Below are 20,683 nucleotides of genomic sequence, written 5' to 3'. Positions count from 1 at the left end.
AATGAGCTGTTGAAATAAAAGTTGAGCATTATTATTTGATGAAAAAATGAAGTAGTAACATTTTGAAACCATAATGATATTATATCTGATGTCTAAAGAATAACATAGATAAATGACTCTTTTACAAAGTTACTGTATTTAATGAGTTTTACTTTATACTGTATGTAGAAAATATGGTATTATTTTTGGAAAGAAGCTAAAAACCAAATATTGAGATAGTGCAGTTAATGGGTGGTAATTTTTACTTATCGATATGTTTCTTCACACAAATTTCTATGTACTTCACACAAACACGTTGAATTACACTTGTTATTGATTTTAGCGGCATATTGTGTTATATCACTTCATTTGAAACATAGTACGGAGCATCGACAATGGCACGCAACACTATTTAGAATCGTTGTATGATGGATATAAAATATTAGTCATATATTAGACTTGCTAGCAGTTCCCCATAGTTGGATGACATATGACTAAATAGACTTGGCTATAGATTTATACAATAATACCTTGTTATCTAATGATAACTTGGATTTGCGCCCGATAAGCCAATACATTTGGTAGAGTTTAAGTCCAAGTTGTTTCCGTTTGGCTAGTATGTGCTTTTTCCAAGTTAGTCTAGGTGCATATCAAGATATTTAGCATCCTCTGCTTGTGGGAGTTGACAGTTATTGATATAGGCTAGTGGACACGTTCTTCTATGCAGTGCAAAAGTTATATAATTAGATTTTTTTCGTTTTCTTTTATACGCCATCTTTTCAGTCACATTTGAATTTGATTTAGGTGTGTTTGTAGGTTAAATGATACTATCGATCTGGCACAGTGATTATCTTTGTTGTAGGTACATCAACTCTGTTCAGAATACTACCTTGCGGTACTCCTGAATAATATCTTTTGGCGTTTAACTTCATATTTATTTTGTTAACAAGTCTATGCATTTGTTCACTTGTTCCATGCTTACTGCGAAACGCAAATTGGTGTTCTGGAGTGACCATTATTTTTTCTATTATATAATTGACCCTAATTATGTAGAGTTTCTCAAAAACATTTGAGATTATCGGTAATAAACTCATAAGCCGGTAGAATGTTCAAAAATCTTCTGGTGTTTTCACTTGTTTGAAACTCATTATTATTTGAGCTACTTTTAAGATGCTAGGAAAATAATTAGTTCGTAATATAGCAGATTAAATATGAATGTTATTAATTATGCCCCCTTCTCTGATAGTTCCTGTAATCATTTTCCGGTTATTAGATCAAATCCAGGTGCTTCTTTAATTTTTATTTCTTGAGCTTTTTTGATGCTAATCGATGAATTAAACAAGATTTCTAATAAGATGATATTATTATATTTTTCCAATTTTTTTGTTAATTGATATTTCAAATATTGCGCAACTTTCATATATGTTCCGAGTAATAAATGAAAAATAATTTTCCAACAACCCTTGACAAATTTAATTTTTCCTGTTAACAGTTATTTTATAATATTATATTGAACCTCTTTTTTCCCTCAACGGCAACATCTGAATTCTTATCTAGATGATTGAAAATGAGACCAGAAAATTGAGAATGGAATAAAAGGAAAAGCTTAAAAGGCGTGTCTACAAAAATATAGGAAGATATATTGTTTGATCTACTAAGGATTGTCTAATCAAAAATAGTTTTATGATTTTTTCTAAGGAAAGTAACAAATTTCAAAACATCCTGCTTATAATTGCAATAAAGTTTTAATCAGCAGGTTTTCATTACGTTCAGTTGAATGATATCTTCATTTTAAAATTCTGAGATAGATCATCACCGGCTTTATTAACGTTAAATATAGCTCTTAAAATGTTAATGAAATCATAATCAACAGTTTCCTCCAATTATCATTCAAATCCGAACGGAGCTAAATCACTTTCGGGCGAGTTCCTTCGCGAAGAAATCTCCATCTTAAAATATTTAGACAGTTTATAACTTCCGTTCGATTCGACGTCGAACAATGGCGGTACCCCTTGAGGTACCGTCGCTTATTATAAGGCCCCGATCTGACAAGCAATTTTTCTTTCTTCACCCTTCCATTAGATACAACCCCCATACGTAAAAAATAAACATTGGGCAGGTCCCTTTCTGGGGAACCGAAATGACTGGGGCAGCTGATTTTTACTCTATTCTTTATTTTTTCTTTTCGGGGAACATGTCGCTCCTTTCTTGACCGATTCGGAATCGAGACAGGTGCATCGTAGATGGCTCTGGGCTTGTTGGTTTAGCGTCGGATGGTCTTCGTACCTATTAATTTTCGGATAGAACTCGCCGATTAGAGTTAATGGTAGCATCGGAGGACAGACAAAAAAACCGACCATAATTTGCGATGAAAAACCGCAATTAAAATAGGTATGATAGGGGGTTTGCGAAACACGAAATATCAACAAGATGTTAACAGGTAGTTTGTCACTGACAGGGGATAAGAGTTATGGCAATGGCGATACAGTATCTGTAGGTTTATTTAAAGATATTTATTAGTATGAGATTAAAGGATATTATGGACCTTTTTTTTTATTACTAAACTAACGGAAGACGATTGACTACTGAAGATGGTTGTGCAATTTACGTGTAAAATATGAACAAAATGCTTAATTTCGAAACATAAATAAAGGTAAATTTAATATTTGAAGATATGGATTATAATTATAAACAATATGTTGACTTTAAGTCTAATCTGCTCTACTTTGTCTAATATGATATTTCCGATATTACTATAATTCATTTTAATAATATAATGGTATGGTCTAACCTACCATCAAGATGTATTCCTAGGCATTTAGCTGATTCTGCCTGAGGAGTCGGGCATCCGTCAGGTGATATAATTAGGATTTTATCATTGTCATGTTGCACATTGTGCTATAGTATACCTATTAGTAATTAGGAAAGTTCTTCCTACGATACCCGAGTCATATTGTCTCAATATAATTAATAAAATCGCACAGAAATTTATGCTATATTAAAAGAAAGCTTATTTAAACCAAACACAACAATATCTAACAGATTATATACGCTTTCAAAGCTTCGTGCTTAATTTTCATTCCATCCAAAGAAAGTTTCTACCTAATAAAACCCCGGATAGTTAAAGTCCAAAATATATGTTACCACAAACCGCATTTAAAACTGAAAAATTCCTCTCGTACTTGTTATACTTTCCTCTCAATTTTATTCGAATTTAATTATCTCCTAAAGCCCTTACACCTAAAATATAGCCGACATTCTTTCTCTATTTTTATCGATCTAACTATTTAAACAAACGAAACGAGAGAATACAATATCCTCGAAACTAAAAACGAATAACTTGCGGTAACTGACTGTCTATCTGATTCGGAAATCATCGGCAGCTGTTTGGATGTATAACTGTTTCATTTTTAAATGGTCTATACCCAGAATTCCACTCTTTATAAGGCGATATAAATTTCTAGTTTATCTTTCCTTCTCAATCTATTCGGTCATTAATCAATTGGTGGTATAATTATTTGTTCTATTTTAATTTGGGACCATATAATATACTAGCGACCCGCCCCGGCTTCGCACGGGTGCAATGCTGATACTAAATTAAATACACTACAGAAAAAATATGAACGTTGTATATAAAAACATAGCGGCCCGCTCCGACTTTGCACGGGCATAAAATATATATGCCTATGTCACTCAATGAAAACATGATTAAAATCGATCCAGTATTTTTGGTTCATTCATTACTGCCCTTGGCCTGCACGCATTAAATTTGGAGTAAAACAATTCCTCTTCCCCTATACTTACTATGAAGATTTCCTGCTATCTTTGGAATATCTAAATTCATACAATTTTTATTACATTACACATTTTTAAACGCAAATTTTAAATTTGTAATATCTCCGAAAATATTTGCTTAATTTACATGCTGTAAGGAACCATATTGATCTATATTAATTGCACACTGTATTTAAGGTACTTAATTCGATTAGAATTAATGCCGTATTGCTTAAAATAGCTTCGTAAATAAGCCATTTTCTCACGTAAAAAGTAAACAATCAAAATGGTTAATGTGGGTTATCCCTAAAAGATAAACATATACCATCGCGGACTTTTTTGTAGACCTTTTTATGGTGTACAATACTGTAGTAATACTGTAGCTAATTGCTAAATAAGCCTAAAAAAATAGGTTAATTTACGACATCACGTTAGAAACCTCTAAAATTAGCAATGTTGCCTTAGTATATTATGCATGTATTATACATATAAACCTTCCTCTTGAATCACTCTATTGAAAAAAACCGCATCAAAATCCGTTGCGTAGTTTTAAAGATTTAAGCGCACATAGGGATATAGGGACAGAAAAGGCGACTTTGTTTTATATTATGTAGTGATGAACATATGCATATGTGACATATATAGCTTATGAAACATTTAGGGTTGGAAACAAAAACTTTCGTTGTATTTTAAAACTATTTTATGTTAGCTGAAAGACATGACGTGTTATGGAATTGGCTGCACAAACAACACTGCTTGTTTAATCTTATTCTAACATCACCGTTATTCTAAACAACCCGTTATCATACCAGATATTCTAAAATACGACTGCTGTCCATCTGTAACTTTTCTTCCCTAATTACATTTAATGTGGTAAACTCTCCACTTTAGCATCTGTGTGCCTTCAACTCATAGCCTTTTGTTCTTGGGATTATCATATTATTCACTTTTCATCCACGTGACTAGTATAATACTCCACAGAAAACCATTCTGTTTTTGCATGACAAGGAATGAACCCGATATGTTGAAACGGTTCCAAATGGCATTTTCGGTCAATTTGTATACTACACAATTTTGGTTTATTTGATTCTTGCTCGTATTATGTAAATATATAGAAAGAGTTGGTCAACTGCTAAATTGTCTGAAAGTTCCTAACTTTTATTGCTTTTATATCATTGAAACCAAATCTCACAGTTGGAGCAGCGTCAAGTCTTTGATGTCTTTCGGTAGCTGATTTCTCCAAATCAAACAACCTCGAAAATTAAATTTTGAGCTTTTTCATAATTAGCAACTGTATATTAAACAGTACTAAATTGAAAGTGTATATATTACGTAGATAAATGTGATGACAAGAGAATTCAACAATGACTTACACTGATTCTTCGCATCTTCACGAACAAATACCGATAATATATCATATTCAAATATTATATTAGGCTCGGTTTCTCTTCATAGGTTGCATTAAACTAGTATATCTCAAGAAATAGTATAGTCCATGAAACATTCTAGATATAAAAGTTGTATAAGGCTCAAAGTTATTGTGCTTTGAAAATACCCAGAAGCTTATTTCCGTCATTCTTGAAGCGTGATGATAAAATATTTGTTTGAAAGAAGTTATTCATTATATACTGTCCAAACTTGACTAATCGCGAATTACTTTACACTGGAATACGTAGCTATAAAATACAAATCTGTAATAACTACTTGGCTTCTGGATGATAATTTTAACTACACTATTGTATTTACTTATTATTATTAACTTAATAGTAATTACAATTTTCGGTCGCTAATTTTTTGACTATCCACTGTCTCGACTATTTTGCGACTATCGACTGTTTAAACTGTTTTCAGTCGATAGTTGCCAATGCTAATAAAAATATAAACTTGAACTAAATATTGTTATTTTAATGCTTAAGTTGAGTTCCAAGACACGATCCTGAGCATTAAGCTTACCCAGTTACCAGTAACTTAGAGCATGCTCCGAGAAGACACCTGGGATCAACATAGAACTAAAATAACGCCTAACAATGAAAAAAAACGGATAACGTCCACAGGCGATCTGATATAGAGTTCCATGGATATTGATTACATTTTACCTAAGCAATATATATATATATATATATATATATATATATATATATATATATATATATATATATATATATAAAGCTAGTATTAACAGACTAGTAGAAGTCTTGATGGATATAAGTATTACATCAAGATAGAAGAAAATATTCGCTGAGTTTGAGTCCCAGACAGTTGGGCGGAGGAAGTTTTATGTATTGAACTGCATTAGGTTTTGAAGAAAAAACAGAAATAAAGTACGTTTCTGGAAAAACTATTAGTATATGTTAAGTTATATAAAATTATTCGACGAACAGATTATCAGACAAAATTATATTTTTCAGCAAGACAATGCTGCGGCAAGTTATATTCTATTCTATTCTATAGATTATTTTTCAGAACACAATATTAACTTTCTAAAGTAGTCTCTTGATTAATATTAAATTACTAAAAAATTCTCTCCAAATGAAAGAAAAAATCAAAGATCAAGATTATGTTAAAAACCTATATGAAACGCTGTCTCTGGAAACTGACTCATGTTGTAGAAAATTGAAGAAAATGTACCTATTACTGATATAAAACTTTAGAATATTTATTAGTTCTTTTCATTTTATTTACTGAAATGTATTTGTGTGTGTTTATTGAGATTTGTCGTATCGTTAGATTGTTATAATCTTCACCTGGAATTAGAAGTATCTGGGACCTGGATCTAGAACAAATAAGTAAACAATAATTCTCTCTTCGTAATATTTACACGAATATTCTGACTAACTCTCTTTAATAATGGAGTCTAAATGGCTAAAATGTATTTTTATTAAGGGTTGTAATGAAAACTGTGCTAAAAGTCTTGTCGAGGAGTTATATATCATATAAAAAAGTATCAATTGTAATTTATTATAATCTATAATATTGCATTAATTTTGCCATTGGCACGTGAAGCATGATATATCTTCTCATAAAAACCACCAAAGGAAATATAAAAGGAATAAAAAACAGGAAAACAACCGTAACAAACAGATAAAGGCTACACTGCCAGCCTTTTCCTTTTCCTTTTTTTTTGTGTTGTTGCCTGGATAAGGGGAGTTCGAACGAGGGTTATAGAGAGTGAAGGGTTGTCGGGGCGGCGAGCGTCGAGATTTTCCGAACTAGTCTGGCGGAAGGGGCGTTTTCCCGACCGTCCGGAAAACCGACAAAACCGTCAGCAAACACCCGACAAATTACATTTTAATTATTGATGTTTGCCTTGCCCTAACAACATTAATTAACTAAAATCAACACAAGTAATAATATTTTTGCGACTGTATCGTAGTTTTCCTTGTTTGTTCAAATAACACGGAACGGTTGTATCGATAACGGCAAAATGCGGATAATTTCTACGGGGAACCAATTAAAACTACTTTTAAGAAAATCTGCATTGGTTTTAAGGTATTTTATTCTTTATCTATTAATGTTATTGCTAGTATATCACATATAATAAACCTCGTAGCCCTTATAGAATTAACTTAAACTAGAATTAGTCGAATGATAGTCTGTATGAGTTATATTCTTAGAATAGTTGACTTTATGATTGGTTTTTAATGAATCAAGAATGTTATATTAATTGCTAGTATTCTTGGTGTCGACGTATTGGTGGTATAACTTGGTGTATAACTAATAAATTTTTTTGGAAGTGATTATTTGCTATATTTATTTTGATATTGACAACAGGAGCTTATAGCTTCCCTTTCATTGATTACCCTTACCCATTCACATATCATAGTTCCAAAAGAGTTCAAAGTAACACTGGTACTTCCCATTACGAGTATTACAGCACTATTATTATTACCATTATTGCAACAAATTATTTTATTGTCCTTATTGAGATCTGCGTAGTTTGAACTGTTTCCTCATGAATGGTAATTTTATAATAAGCGATCAATCTTCAAAAACAATTAAATTCAAATTAAAAATAAAATATCCTAGAAGTTGTTTGGCTAAAATATAGTACGTTAAGTAGATATAGTCTATTCAAAGATTTTTAATAATGCGTCGTGGATATTTGTGACGTCGAAACATTACAATGTTGCCCCATCAACTCTGAGTTTTAGTTCAGTTTGGCTTTACGACGTGATACGACACATTACTAGAAAAATTTTAAATAGACTATATATTCTACACACTTTATTTAACAAAAATTGTAATTAGAACTGAATTTCGTAGGCTAATTTATATTTTGGTAGGTGATTATTGGGAACCACAAATATGATATATATGAAATAGATAAAAATAAACTATTAACAGATTTTATTACAGGATCAGGAATTCAATTAGTGTTCTGCTTTGCAATTTTTATATGGGATGCATCAATAATTAAGCAATATTTTAATTCAATGGAAAACAAGGAATTATATGTTTTAAAAATTAATCTTTCCCGCTATATTGTTTTTTGGCACATATGAATTTGTTCACACATCCGCAAATTTTTATCGAAATTTTACTCGATCATTTCTTTTAAAATACATGGATAGTCCTAAAAATAAACCTAAAGAAAGATCAGGTGCGTGATTCAGGACACAAATTACCGAAATCAACATTTTCAATCAAATTTTCATATTATAATTTTAAAATCAATAAAATGTATACTATCAAACAGAAGACCCCAAAGGAAACTTTATGACAGACTTAATTATGACAGAAATATATGAAAAAATTGAGTTTAAGATGGACACAGAAATCGAGTATTTTGAAATATATTGTTTAATATGAAATGTTGAATTTACATAACTAATCCCTCAAAATTATTTCACAGTGTCTGTAGATACAACTCTAATTTATATGATACCAAAAAATAATACCTCGTCAAGCACCATAGAATCTTCAGGATAAGATAAAATCGTAGTTTTAATCGTGTCCTTTTAATTGACTATCTGCCTCATTATTTTGACTAATCGAAAAGATTTATTAATGGCGCTTTATCTCAATCTAGGCGGAGGCACCTGTGCATATATCAAGCCGCATCTCGTACGGTCCCAACGAGAGCACCATCTAAACGTCCCGGACGCAAACAAAAAATACACGGGTAAAACTAAGCGGAGACCAGATAAGGAAAAACCAGAACAACCCCGTCGCCCTCGCCCTTAATTGTTGAAGATTTATAGTCAACACCTTTCGGTTAAGAGGCCAATGACGAAGGTACTTCATTAAGTTTTTTTCCCTCGTGCCTCTCTTCTGCCTCTAATCGAATTTGGTACTTTTTGTCGGCCATACGAATAGATTAGGCCCTATTATTATCAATCATTGTTTTGCTCTGGGATGTAGACAATTTCCGAGGTAAAAAAAAATAACAGGCCGTCGAACGATCCAGCATTATAATTATTATTTTGACGTATTCGAAGTAAGAGTCATCGCGTCCCTTTATTCAATAAATGTTAATCATGTCAAACGAGATTTTTTTTATCACCCTTGGGATTTTTTTTTCATAAGAAAAACGAGTAAATAATTAATTTTCTTTTGTGTGCTTCGGCAGGTGCCGGATTAATATATCCGTGATAATGAATTGTTATTATAGTTGATTGTTAGGTAAGTTTGGTTATCGTAAACAAGTCATATATTTGGGAAAATATCTGATATCTTATATAAGCCCTAATTTTATTTTTTATTATATTACTTTAGTTTTATATATAGTTTTATTTATATGCATTACAATAGATTTCCTGTTCAACTAAACTTTACAGTGTCTTAAAAAACTGCATGAAACATTTTAAATTATATGGGCCTTTAGCAATAATATACTCAGCCGGTTTCGAACTAGTCTCCTTCGTCGGCGATATATACAGGTCTTCTGGCGACAATCGGTCCCGATCTCAACGCAGCAATTGTTTCAGTGACTCCAAACCTTCGTGGCGTATAGCACAGTCCCTGGCCTTTAAAATAGATTACATGCTGCAGTCCATCAATTTGAGATCCGGCGAGTAGTAGGGAGGCCATTCTCTCGACGTAATGAAGTCCGTAAATTGGGCTCGGCACCAGTTTTGTGTCGCTTCTGCCTTACAGGCCGGATTGGAGTGCTGTTGGAGCATGCAATTCGTATCGTCGAAGTCCTGGAAGTCCATGGAAGTACGATAGCGTCGGGAATGTCTCGATGATATTGATTGATTTTGACTCATTGATACACAAAAACGAGGGGGGTTTTGCTACTGGCGTAAATTCCGCCCCAAACTATAACAGACTGTGGATTTTGGCGCTATTCGACGATGTTCGACCTACCGAGGGCCTCAGCAGACTGACTCTTGCCATTTTGATGATCATGATGATTACTCAATAGTAAAAAGTTTCTGGCCTGTAAAAAGGATGCCCTCCCATCACTGAGCAGCAGCCCGACACTTGCGTTGGCTTGAGTCTCGATCCATACCCGATTGTTCTCATCTGTGAGGAGCTGAAATTTTTGGAACTTCACTTCTTGAGATAGAGCTACTTTTTGGCTCTTTGATAAACCGACCACTTGCTTATATCAGTGTCACGGGCGACGGTATAACCAATCTTAATGGTTAATGGTCATAGTATAATAGTAGACCAAACATTCCTGTACGTAATAAAATATCAAAGGAAAATAGAAAAACTTCAGTCTTTGTTATGTTGTATTATGTATATTTTTGACAACAAATAAATGTATAATATGAAAATGTTATTATTTCTTTTACTGCGTTAATATGTCAAATTTTTTGTGAGAATAAGCGACACAATTTGAGGTTATCATTCCTTTTTCGTTTTAGGCAATTGTCAGATTAAAATATATTCAGTTTTAAATAAAATAGAATTGAATTTAGTAATTTATTTCGAATTTGGGTTGCCAAAAGGATAAATTAAAACTTCTACAATAGGTAGAAAAAAAAAGGGAAATAAAAATAATATACTACACTAGCTATGACCAATAAAAGATAACGATAACGCTTAATGAAGGTGGGCGTGATTCCCTTCAAGCTCAAAGACTTAATATCCTTTATTATCTTTCTTAACCTTATGTTTATAAAGATAAAAATAGTTTCACGGTATATTTCAGTCGGTATTTACTTTGGTCGAACTGAACACATCTGCCGTGTTCACCACAGTCGCATAGAGTGAGGAGTAGCATATTCACCATTGAGGCAATCTAGGGGTGTTTTGGTGCAAGTACCACATTTTGTTGAGAACAATTCGGATACTCCACAAACCTATACCGCGAAGAACTGCAGCTGTTTTAATAGCTCTATATTTTATTAATAAATAAATATTGTGTTATATGTCAGATCCTCACATATACTATCCACCCTTTGTAGATATGAAGACGGCTAGTCACTAATCTCTGCACCAAGCGTCAATAAATTTCCATGCCTATCCCAAAACTTCATTAGATCTACTTCATAATACTTCAGTTAAATTCTTAACAATCATACAAAATGAAGGGATCTTCATTTTTTTCCGTTTTTGTCGCATATCTTTTCTATTTCAGTTTCTAAAAATCTAATACCTATATGAAGAACAGTTTAAATTCTTATTTAAAAGAAAATTTCAATAAGGCCGATACTCAGAAGATGTGTAATTCGTCTGGGTTCAGAAATTAAGATACCGCAACTGCATAAGTAATCACAACAGGATGCAATAAAATAAAAGGTAAAAAATTAATATTCATCCATGACTAAAGGCTGGAGATTGCAAACCAGGCGAGTGCCGTACTGACTGGCGTCTTGAATAGCCGGCTGCTAAAGCATTCGTCCCGCACTCCCATTGACGATATAAATATTTCGCGATAAGTTATTTTTATAAAGTCATTCACGTGCACTAACAAGAAAACATGGCAGATTTGTTTCGCACATACAAATTAGGTAAATATTTTCTTGTATTACGTTATCGATACACCGGCTTCTTGTCATCGACTCTTTAAACAGTCTTTTTTTACAGATTTGAATAAGTAAGATTAACCTGGGTGTTACTCTTCTAGGTTATATACAAATATTTATTTAAGGATTTACTGTCTTCTTAAATCTAGCGATCATATTCTTCTATAACTTTAGATGTAACAACAACTTTAGAACCATATAAAATAATTAAAATAGGTTCTTTATATAATATTTCTACAATTTGTATACAAAAAAAACATGTATGCAATAGCTGCAAATATTAATAATACGAGATTGTTAGGTAACGTATCGTGAGATTAAAGCATGTTCAGGCATTAGATCAATTCGTATCTACGGAATATTGCATGATCATTTTGCTGCGAAAAGTATTTTTTCCCAGTGGATTAAATATTATATATAAACTTAAAAACTTATAAACTTAAAAAACAAATATCTAGATGCTGAGTGATTAAGTAAGTGAAGTAAACTTATTTTGACATTATTGCATTCGACATTATTTCAGTAAGAGAATATTTTAAGATGTGATTAAAAAAAACTGTAGTCCTATGTAGGAGCTAAACCTAATTTTTAAGCTGAATGTCTCTATTCGAACGAAATAATTCAATGGAATTTGTTTCTTATAAAATAGATGCATATTGGTATACAGTCTATCCGAAAAGGTTATAATAATATAGTTCATTTTGTATCCATTATATACACTATTTAACAGTCATGTTGGCTATTAAGAATATTACTCACTGTTTTTAGTGAATGGCAGGGAACCTCGGTTATTCAATAGTCTTAAAATTGGAGAATTCAGAAAGCACAAAAAAGGAGATTGCACAAATACCAAGTGCATCGGTAATTACTTTCCCATGTTTGTAATAGATTCTACTAGCCATAAGTATGCAAAAATTACGATTTTATACATGCCATTATATTCTACTAACATCAGCCGTAAACTACACAAGTTATGTTCCGCCAAACTAACAGTATTAGAGATTAATAATTCTTCGAAAACTTCGAGTTTTGTTGCTGAAAACATGCACTTGTGGAAGGCTTTACATTCCTTGTTCCATCAAAAACCGCTAAAAGTCATCGTTTATTGGTAGAGATTTACGATGAGTATAATCCTGCAGTAAAAACATATAAAACGAGTTTTTACTACTAAAATGTGTTTATTTCAACGTTCAATAAAAAATACCAGAAATATTTAAAGATTTGATACTGCAGAAGTAATTAAATGAACATCCAAAAAAATCAAACAATATACAGAAACTTGAATGGTGAGTCGAGTCGCAAATTGTTTCCCAATACTATGCTATGGAGAAGATCCTAAAAAGGAGAAAATGGGTGTCAAATGAATAGAACGCCAGGCAATTCGAAAATCGAAATATTGCCATTAATTCTGCCTCAAATATATTAACGGAAGCCATTTCCGCATCGAATAGTAACAGGTTATGAAAAACGCATTTATTTCGAAAATTTCAAGAGAAAAAAGTTATGGTTATCAATGACTCAATGGCTGCAAAGCCAAATCGTTTATTTCGCAAAACCATGTCCTTGCAGTTGCAAACAATTAATACTGATCGCTAAAGACAACAAATGGTCAAGTTGACCGTGTTTTGATGGAAAAACGTTCACAATACGCACAAAGGCATGATCAAATAGACCTGCCATCTAAAAAAATGACAGTCAGAGAAGCAACATAATGACAACAAACAATAATGAGATAGGCAAATTCTAGAAAACTACCGAACATGATTTAACAAACGGTAAAATTTTTCAACAACTCTCAGAGAATGTTAGTGTAAAATTATTAACATATTTAATTATTGCAATAATATGAATGAGTTATTTTCATACCATTTAGAAAAATTAGTCCAAACCAGGAAAAATATCAGATCACCTTTTGCTGGCCTATTTAGTCGCGAAAGCTTTTAAGAAATTATGCCTGTAGATGCTTAATAATGTAATAAAAAATAAAGAATATTCCAAAAAATCAATTTGGGTTTCGTTCGAACGAGACCATAGAACACACGCATAGACTTGAATGTCAAAAACAATTGTTCGGCTGTATTCCTGAGATATGTTCTCATTTTTATGTATGGCACATAGGGTTGCAAGTTAAATTACAAAAACTCGTAACTAATCCACATTTTCAGTTACTTAAATTATATCTAATATATTCAGGAGATCTGCAGGACAGTACTGTATCCCCCATATAGAGCAGATTTATCTCCCACAAAAATCACTACTGTGGCAACATTTCTAGGCAAAGCGGTACACAGCGGTATTAGGATCTCACAGAAATCCAATAACAGCACCAGAAAACCTCCAAATATACCTTGACAATATATAGACATCATTCAACTAAGTTTCAAAACAAAGTATGGCATGTCATTGTCGATGCTCCGTACTATATCTCTAATGAATTAATACAATACGATATTGCTCTAGAACTCATAGCGAGTGTAATTGAAAATATTTGCATTGAGTATTTCAAAAGAATGTGCTCGATAATCAGTTAAATATACGACGTGATAGTAAAGAGTGTAGACTAAAACCTTTAATATCATCCGATCAGATTATAAGACATATATAGACTCTAGAATAAGATGAACTAATTACGATAATATTTTACAAAAGATATCACTTATTGAGGTGATTTTCTACATGTCATGTACATAATAAAATCACAGAAAATGTTTATTGTCCATTGGGCACATTATTGAAACATAGAGTAACAACAAAACACATAATATGGTAAGAACATGTCATCTCGTACAGCAAAACCAGTCAAAAAAGCGTTGAAATCACTTGGAAGGGAGAAATTTTCGCGAGCGTCATGCTCTCCAGATCTGCATCCATCCGACTACCACTTCACGTCTCTTTCCTCATTGATGAGGTACGCGCTTGGAGAGTAGCACTTCATCGGTTACGAGAGAGTTAAAAAATGGTTCAATGAATAGTTTAAAGGCGAAATTGTTCTTTTGGAAATTGTCTGAGAGATGGACAAAATATATAGACTCAAATAGCCACTACTTTGAATAGACACCTTTTATTTATATTATATCCACAAAACGAAATCAACTATGTTTTCTTTAATGGCGAGTCAAGGTTTCGTGATGAACGAGTATCAATCTACAAGCAATCGACCGTCCCAGAGACAGATTTAAGATTATACTTTCGGTGTTGTCAACGAATTTGTTAGAGGAAACAGGATCGAAAACATTGTTTACTATACCCGGCAGCGACAAATTTACGACACTCCACGTCAACGAACATCGGTCAGAAGTGGAGGACGGACGACGACTCCGACGAGGAGGAGGAGGCGGAAAATCGCAGTACGAATAAGAAACAAAGAAAAAAAGAGGAAATACACCACGACAAGAAACGCGGCAAAGGGCGAGGGAATGGCGGCGCGAAGTGGTTAAAATGCGGAATCGTTGAGGCAGATCGGCGTGTATGTTTATTTTTTTCTTTGAAAACAGCAAAATTCCATTAAAACAAACTGAAATCGGGATAATAAAAGTGTCTTGGCCGGGTAATAAAGCCGACCCGGTTAAAATAGTAAGTGAATTTAGGCCTGTTCAAGTCACAGTTTTAAAGGAAAAGGCGTAAAAGTGTAAATGTATGGGTGTGCTTTAAAAAAATACAACCGAAAATGGCGTATTTTATATATCAGGGTTTCTGGTTTTTACATTTTATAGCGTTAATTATTTAGTATAAAAAGAAACAGCTTTTTTCTCTGAAAAATATACTTCATCTGCTTTAGCTTCCTGTTCAGTTTTACTGTCGGATTCTACAAAATATATAAATTAGTTATGTCTTGAAATTTTCAGCTTTTACTGACTTTCTACTAAATCAGTTCATGATATAAAAAAAGATAACAAGATTTTAAAAATTCTTAGTTAAAATAGAGGTCATTAAAGATCCTAACATAACTGTTAAATTCGATGGTTGTATAAATTCTTTTCATAGAGTTTTGCATGTACTATCATTGAGCTATTCAGGGTATAAAGAACATTAATAATAGAACACTTATAATTGCAATTTTAACATTCATCACTTTCGTTGTTTGATTTGAGGAAGTGTGAAAAGCTGCTAAAGCTCTTTAAACACTTTTAGGAAATTATGGTGTTGCTGCTTCATTATACCACAATACTGTTCCACAAGCCCTGGTTTTCATTTCAGCGATTGAAAATTGAAAATCTGATTTGATGTTTGATGTCATTATCCAGAAGATCAATTGAGCGAGAAACTAGCTCATACTATGAAAGAACTTTCAGACAGCTTAGCAAATATTGAATTAAGAGTATCCTGATTTTATATGCGATGTATGTGAAAGATGGTGAAGCGTAACGTGAAAGATCCAATGGAGTGAGAAATGGCTTTTAGACGAATTATCTGAAAATGTCATTTCGAACGATTTCAGCACTACTGCTTAATTGCTTATGAACTAAAAATATTTTCTGTGACATATTGTGACTGAATGAAAAAGGAGACTACTAAGATGACTGTAAGAGCAAAAATTCCCATTCACTATAAAAGGATGTGTATGTGGTTAGATCAGCAATGTGTAGTGTATTACAAGCTGATAAAGCCGAATTAAATTGTTACGTTGGAGACCTGCCAAACACAGTTTAATAAATTGAAAAACGTTTTATCTTAAAATAAAAGCATCAATAGCAAGATGGAATGATATCTTGGCCCGCAGGTTGCAAATGTTGTGAATAATATATTGTTTCCGCACAAATGGAAATTCTACAATACCCAGCGTACTCACCAGATATAGCGCCTTCCGACTAGCATTTGTTTGGATCTATGCTGGATTAGCTATGCAGAGAATGCTATGAAGAAGTTCGATAATAGATGACCGGATCGCTGAAATTATGGAAAATGTTTTGATTAATATATATTGTACCAATTGTTTTAATGAAATTGTTCTTAAAATGAAAAATTAATGAAGTACAGATAGATATGGGTATAATAAAAATAGTGTATAATGTGTACACGGCCTACAATAATATTTGTTCGATTTATATTACTTTATCTACGGAACTAGGTTTTTATATACTTTTTATCATTTTCCCAATTGATCTACGTTTAAATATTGTTGTCTTTTCGGTTGAACAGTCAGTCTCAAATAGTTCAGTGATATGATAGAATACCCGATACATATCTTGCTGTTTGATATATATTTTATTATTGTTAACAATTTAGCGATTTTCAAACTTACCTTGACATTTTATCTAAAATCCTTAACTAAACTACTAAAAATACTAAAATAAAAACTTCAAGGCAACATGAGAAAAGATCTACGGCCTCAGGGTAGCCCTAGAAGCTTTTGCAGTGGGCTTTTATTAAACATTCTGCATCAACTGAGATATGGCAAATTTAAAATCCTCTATGTAGAATTGCGGCTTTTTCAGAGCGTCTGAGAATATAACAGCTTCTTAACTTCTTATTTTGGCAATAAACGAAGGCATTTTTTATCAAATATTATAATACACTTAATATTTTTTAAAATTAGATGCTTCAGTTACTTACAGCAGAGAGAAGATTCCAAACAACAAATAATTCCTAAACATACCAAGCACAGCGTAACTTTCATTGAGAATATAAATATTAATACCGTTTGTGAATCTTCTTGAAGTTTCTTAAATAATCTCTTTCAAATATTGCTATTATAAGTCGATCCACTGTTGATCGATTTTGTGTTTTACTGTGAAGTCAATAAGCGAGTGACGCTATTCTTTCTTGTACCTAGAACTACAAAGTCATCTATAAGGAATTGAAATTACTATTTTCTGGGTAATGGTGGAATTAGGGTTTTATCAGAATAGTGATAAAAGACCATGGATCTAAACACCACGCACATTATTGATTAAATATTTGACATTTATACGAACACAATTTTTTGTATGTAAACATGAAGAAAACTGAAATAGCTTTCTTTCCAAACCATTATTATTCAAAAAGATTGTGTTATCAGTCTAATACATGACACTAAAATATAAAATAAACTTATAATCCAATGATGCCTCCGTAATCAACAAAGAACTACCTGATAACTTCGAAGTCAGATGGATTTATACATGTATCTAAGGTTTCCCATTAAAACATTAAATAAGTATACTAAATCACGTCAACGTCGAAGTTATACTGGAATCCACAAAAATTTAGGATATCGGTGAGCACCAAAACACATGAACTTGTATAGTGTGTAAGTGTTTAATGTTAACATTACGTTAAGTAGTCTAATTTTAATTTGCGAAATACTTAATGATTCATTTATCCTACATTCGTCCTGCTTGTATATTGATATATTGATGCAAGTACAAGTGAAAAAAGTGAAGTAAAATAGTTATAAATTAAAATTTTACTAAGCATATGTAATTTGTAGTCAACAAAAACAAACATCCTTATAAAAGACACAACACATCCAGTTTTCTATATATGTATGTATATATATACATATATATATATATACATATATATATATACATATATATATATATATATATATATATATATATATATATATATATATATATATATATATATATTTATATAACACATATCATATATAATCCAAATTAATTACAATATGAATATACATAGAACAAAAAAATTTAAAAAAAAACAATAAACATAACATAATTTTATTCAATATTTGTGTACCTCTAACCGTAACCTAGAAAGAAGCGGCGACTGTTTGTGTTTATAAATTCAAACAAACATTGCTCGACAAGAAAATCCACGTATTATCTCAAACGTCATGTAATTTTAATCGAATATAACACCCGTTCAGATAACACGGTAATCCTTTTACATGTCCTTTTAATAAAGATAAAGCTCCATTATTACAATTTATCTCTTACTGCACTACGCCGACCTTATTGGTGCTACGAGCTCGCTTTTATCTCTAATGGGACACCGTTTTAAGATAAACAAAAACGTGTCCGTATTCTATGAAACCGGCCGCTTCCTCACTTATCTAAACAGCTGTAGAATTGTGCTTGTTTAGGTTTTTTTTCTGCTGTGTCTTCGCTTGTCGACGTTTGGCGTGGGAAGTTGTAGCGTGCTAAAAAAGTTTTACCTGGAACAATGAAATTATGTTTTTATTAATTTAACATAATTAAGTGCTTGTTACCTGATTTAACCATATATATGGTATTTATTTTATTAGAATAAAATCTTCAGGATCAAAGTAGGGTATTTGGAACGTTTGTAAATGACATAGTAATTATAGCAAAAGACATATCTGTGCTTTAAAAGTTCAAGTAGTAGTTCAAGACTCACAAATGGACTATTGATCGAAAAATACACTTTAATTGTTTGAAATCTGTCCGTGTCAATTTTGCGTTGAGTTGACTTAATCCTTAATCAGAATGAGCGAAAATTTGGCGACAATATCGATGGTGTGCACGTACTGTCAAATGTTTCAGTTTAAGTTTTGTTGCTTTAGTGTTACTTGTTTCCTTCATGTTGACAAGTAGCTGCACTGCTTTTATAATTTACATATTTGGAGCATCATCAAACATCAATCTGGAATTACATGGAACACGCAAAGATAGTATATGGCGATTACATACACAATTATCAATTCCCAATATCTTTGAAGCTTTAGAAAATGATTAGTTAACATAGAACTGTCTGAAGCTTAAAATGTTCTTCAATAAATTTTATATTCGGCATGTGATGAGCATGAATTAACAGAGAGAGATAATATGAAAGGGAATGTGAGTTTTGGCTTTTATAATGGGGTATGTACTATAATTATTTCTAATCTCTAGCACTAAAAAACAAATATTTAAACGCTACCTAAAAATTGGCCAGGATGTTTGACGTCACGTCATCTCCAAACAATCCACAAGTTTATATTATCATTCTACCCTACTGGAATAACTGGATATAATACTTTGGTTTACAAAACTTCATATCGAAATGGTATTCATAATACGAAAAGTACAATAGAAAAATAAATTAATATATTTAATAATAAAATTTACTTTTAAAATATTGTTGAATACATATTTTAATCTTATCCAGCGACACAATTTATTGAACAAGCTGGTACATATTTGAACAATGATTCCATCGAAATAACAAATAACGGCCCCACTTGTTATTAATATATCCAATATTATTTCATAAATATTTCAATATAATAATAACACTATAAACAAATGGTAATTCTCTATCATTTCCAACATTTAATATTAACATATTCATCTACCTATGTATTACATTTAAATAAATTTATAATAAAGCTACGAATACTAATTAGTTTATATGCTCAATCACCAATAACAACTAAATTAATTTGTATAAACTTGTTACATATATAAAAAATTAAAAACGTACAAAATGTGAAATATTTCTATTTCCATCCTTGCTCCTTTCAGTTCCATTCTCTTTTCATCTACAGTATATATTCGATACTATTGCAAAGCTATTTACTAATATAGGAAAGTTGTCTTTTGACCGAGAGCCTTTTGATACTTTTCTAATAAGCATTCGGAAGCAATCTTCTCTTCGAAATGATGGTAGACATTTAAATAGAGAGAAGTTTAGAACTACATACATATAGTTACGTATACTTGCAATGGCATCTATATGAACTAGTTTACCTTTTAAAATCTTTGAAAGAAATTTGTTTAAAACTTAAAACAAACTGAATTCAATTCAACTAAGTTGCCTCTGAAGCAATTTCCTGAAGCAATATAGACATGATTTGTCTTGCAAAAACCCAACGTAATATTTAATGTAGACATAAATATCTAGTTTAAGACTTATCTAATTACATTTGATTTATATATCCACAATATCACAAATTATATTAAAATAGTTCACATTATATTATAAAATTATATCATTAGTGCTTTTTTCCTTTCCATTAGTTGCTAGTAGCGTTGGGAACTATCGATTGAAAACAGTCGAAACAATCGATAGTCGCAAAACAATCGAAACAGTCTATAGTCAAAAAAATAGCCATCAAATCA

General features: G+C 31.8%; 1 long non-coding RNA gene across 1 annotated transcript in view; it reads right to left on the bottom strand.

Annotated features, from left to right (window-relative positions):
* LOC143201221 (uncharacterized) overlaps positions 1-20,683 on the bottom strand; it is a 125,669-nt gene that overhangs the window by 20,578 nt on the left and 84,408 nt on the right. The window contains exon 2 of the long non-coding RNA XR_013006915.1: positions 16,462-16,559. This is a non-coding gene — a long non-coding RNA (uncharacterized LOC143201221). The remainder of the gene's footprint in view (positions 1-16,461; positions 16,560-20,683) is intronic.

Source organism: Rhynchophorus ferrugineus, unplaced genomic scaffold (genome assembly GCF_030347505.1).
Source record: "Rhynchophorus ferrugineus isolate W39M unplaced genomic scaffold, kcgeb_rfMv2 rfM1, whole genome shotgun sequence".
In the NCBI taxonomy this organism is placed as follows: domain Eukaryota; kingdom Metazoa; phylum Arthropoda; class Insecta; order Coleoptera; family Curculionidae; genus Rhynchophorus; species Rhynchophorus ferrugineus.
This window is presented reverse-complemented; position numbering and strand designations above follow the sequence as displayed.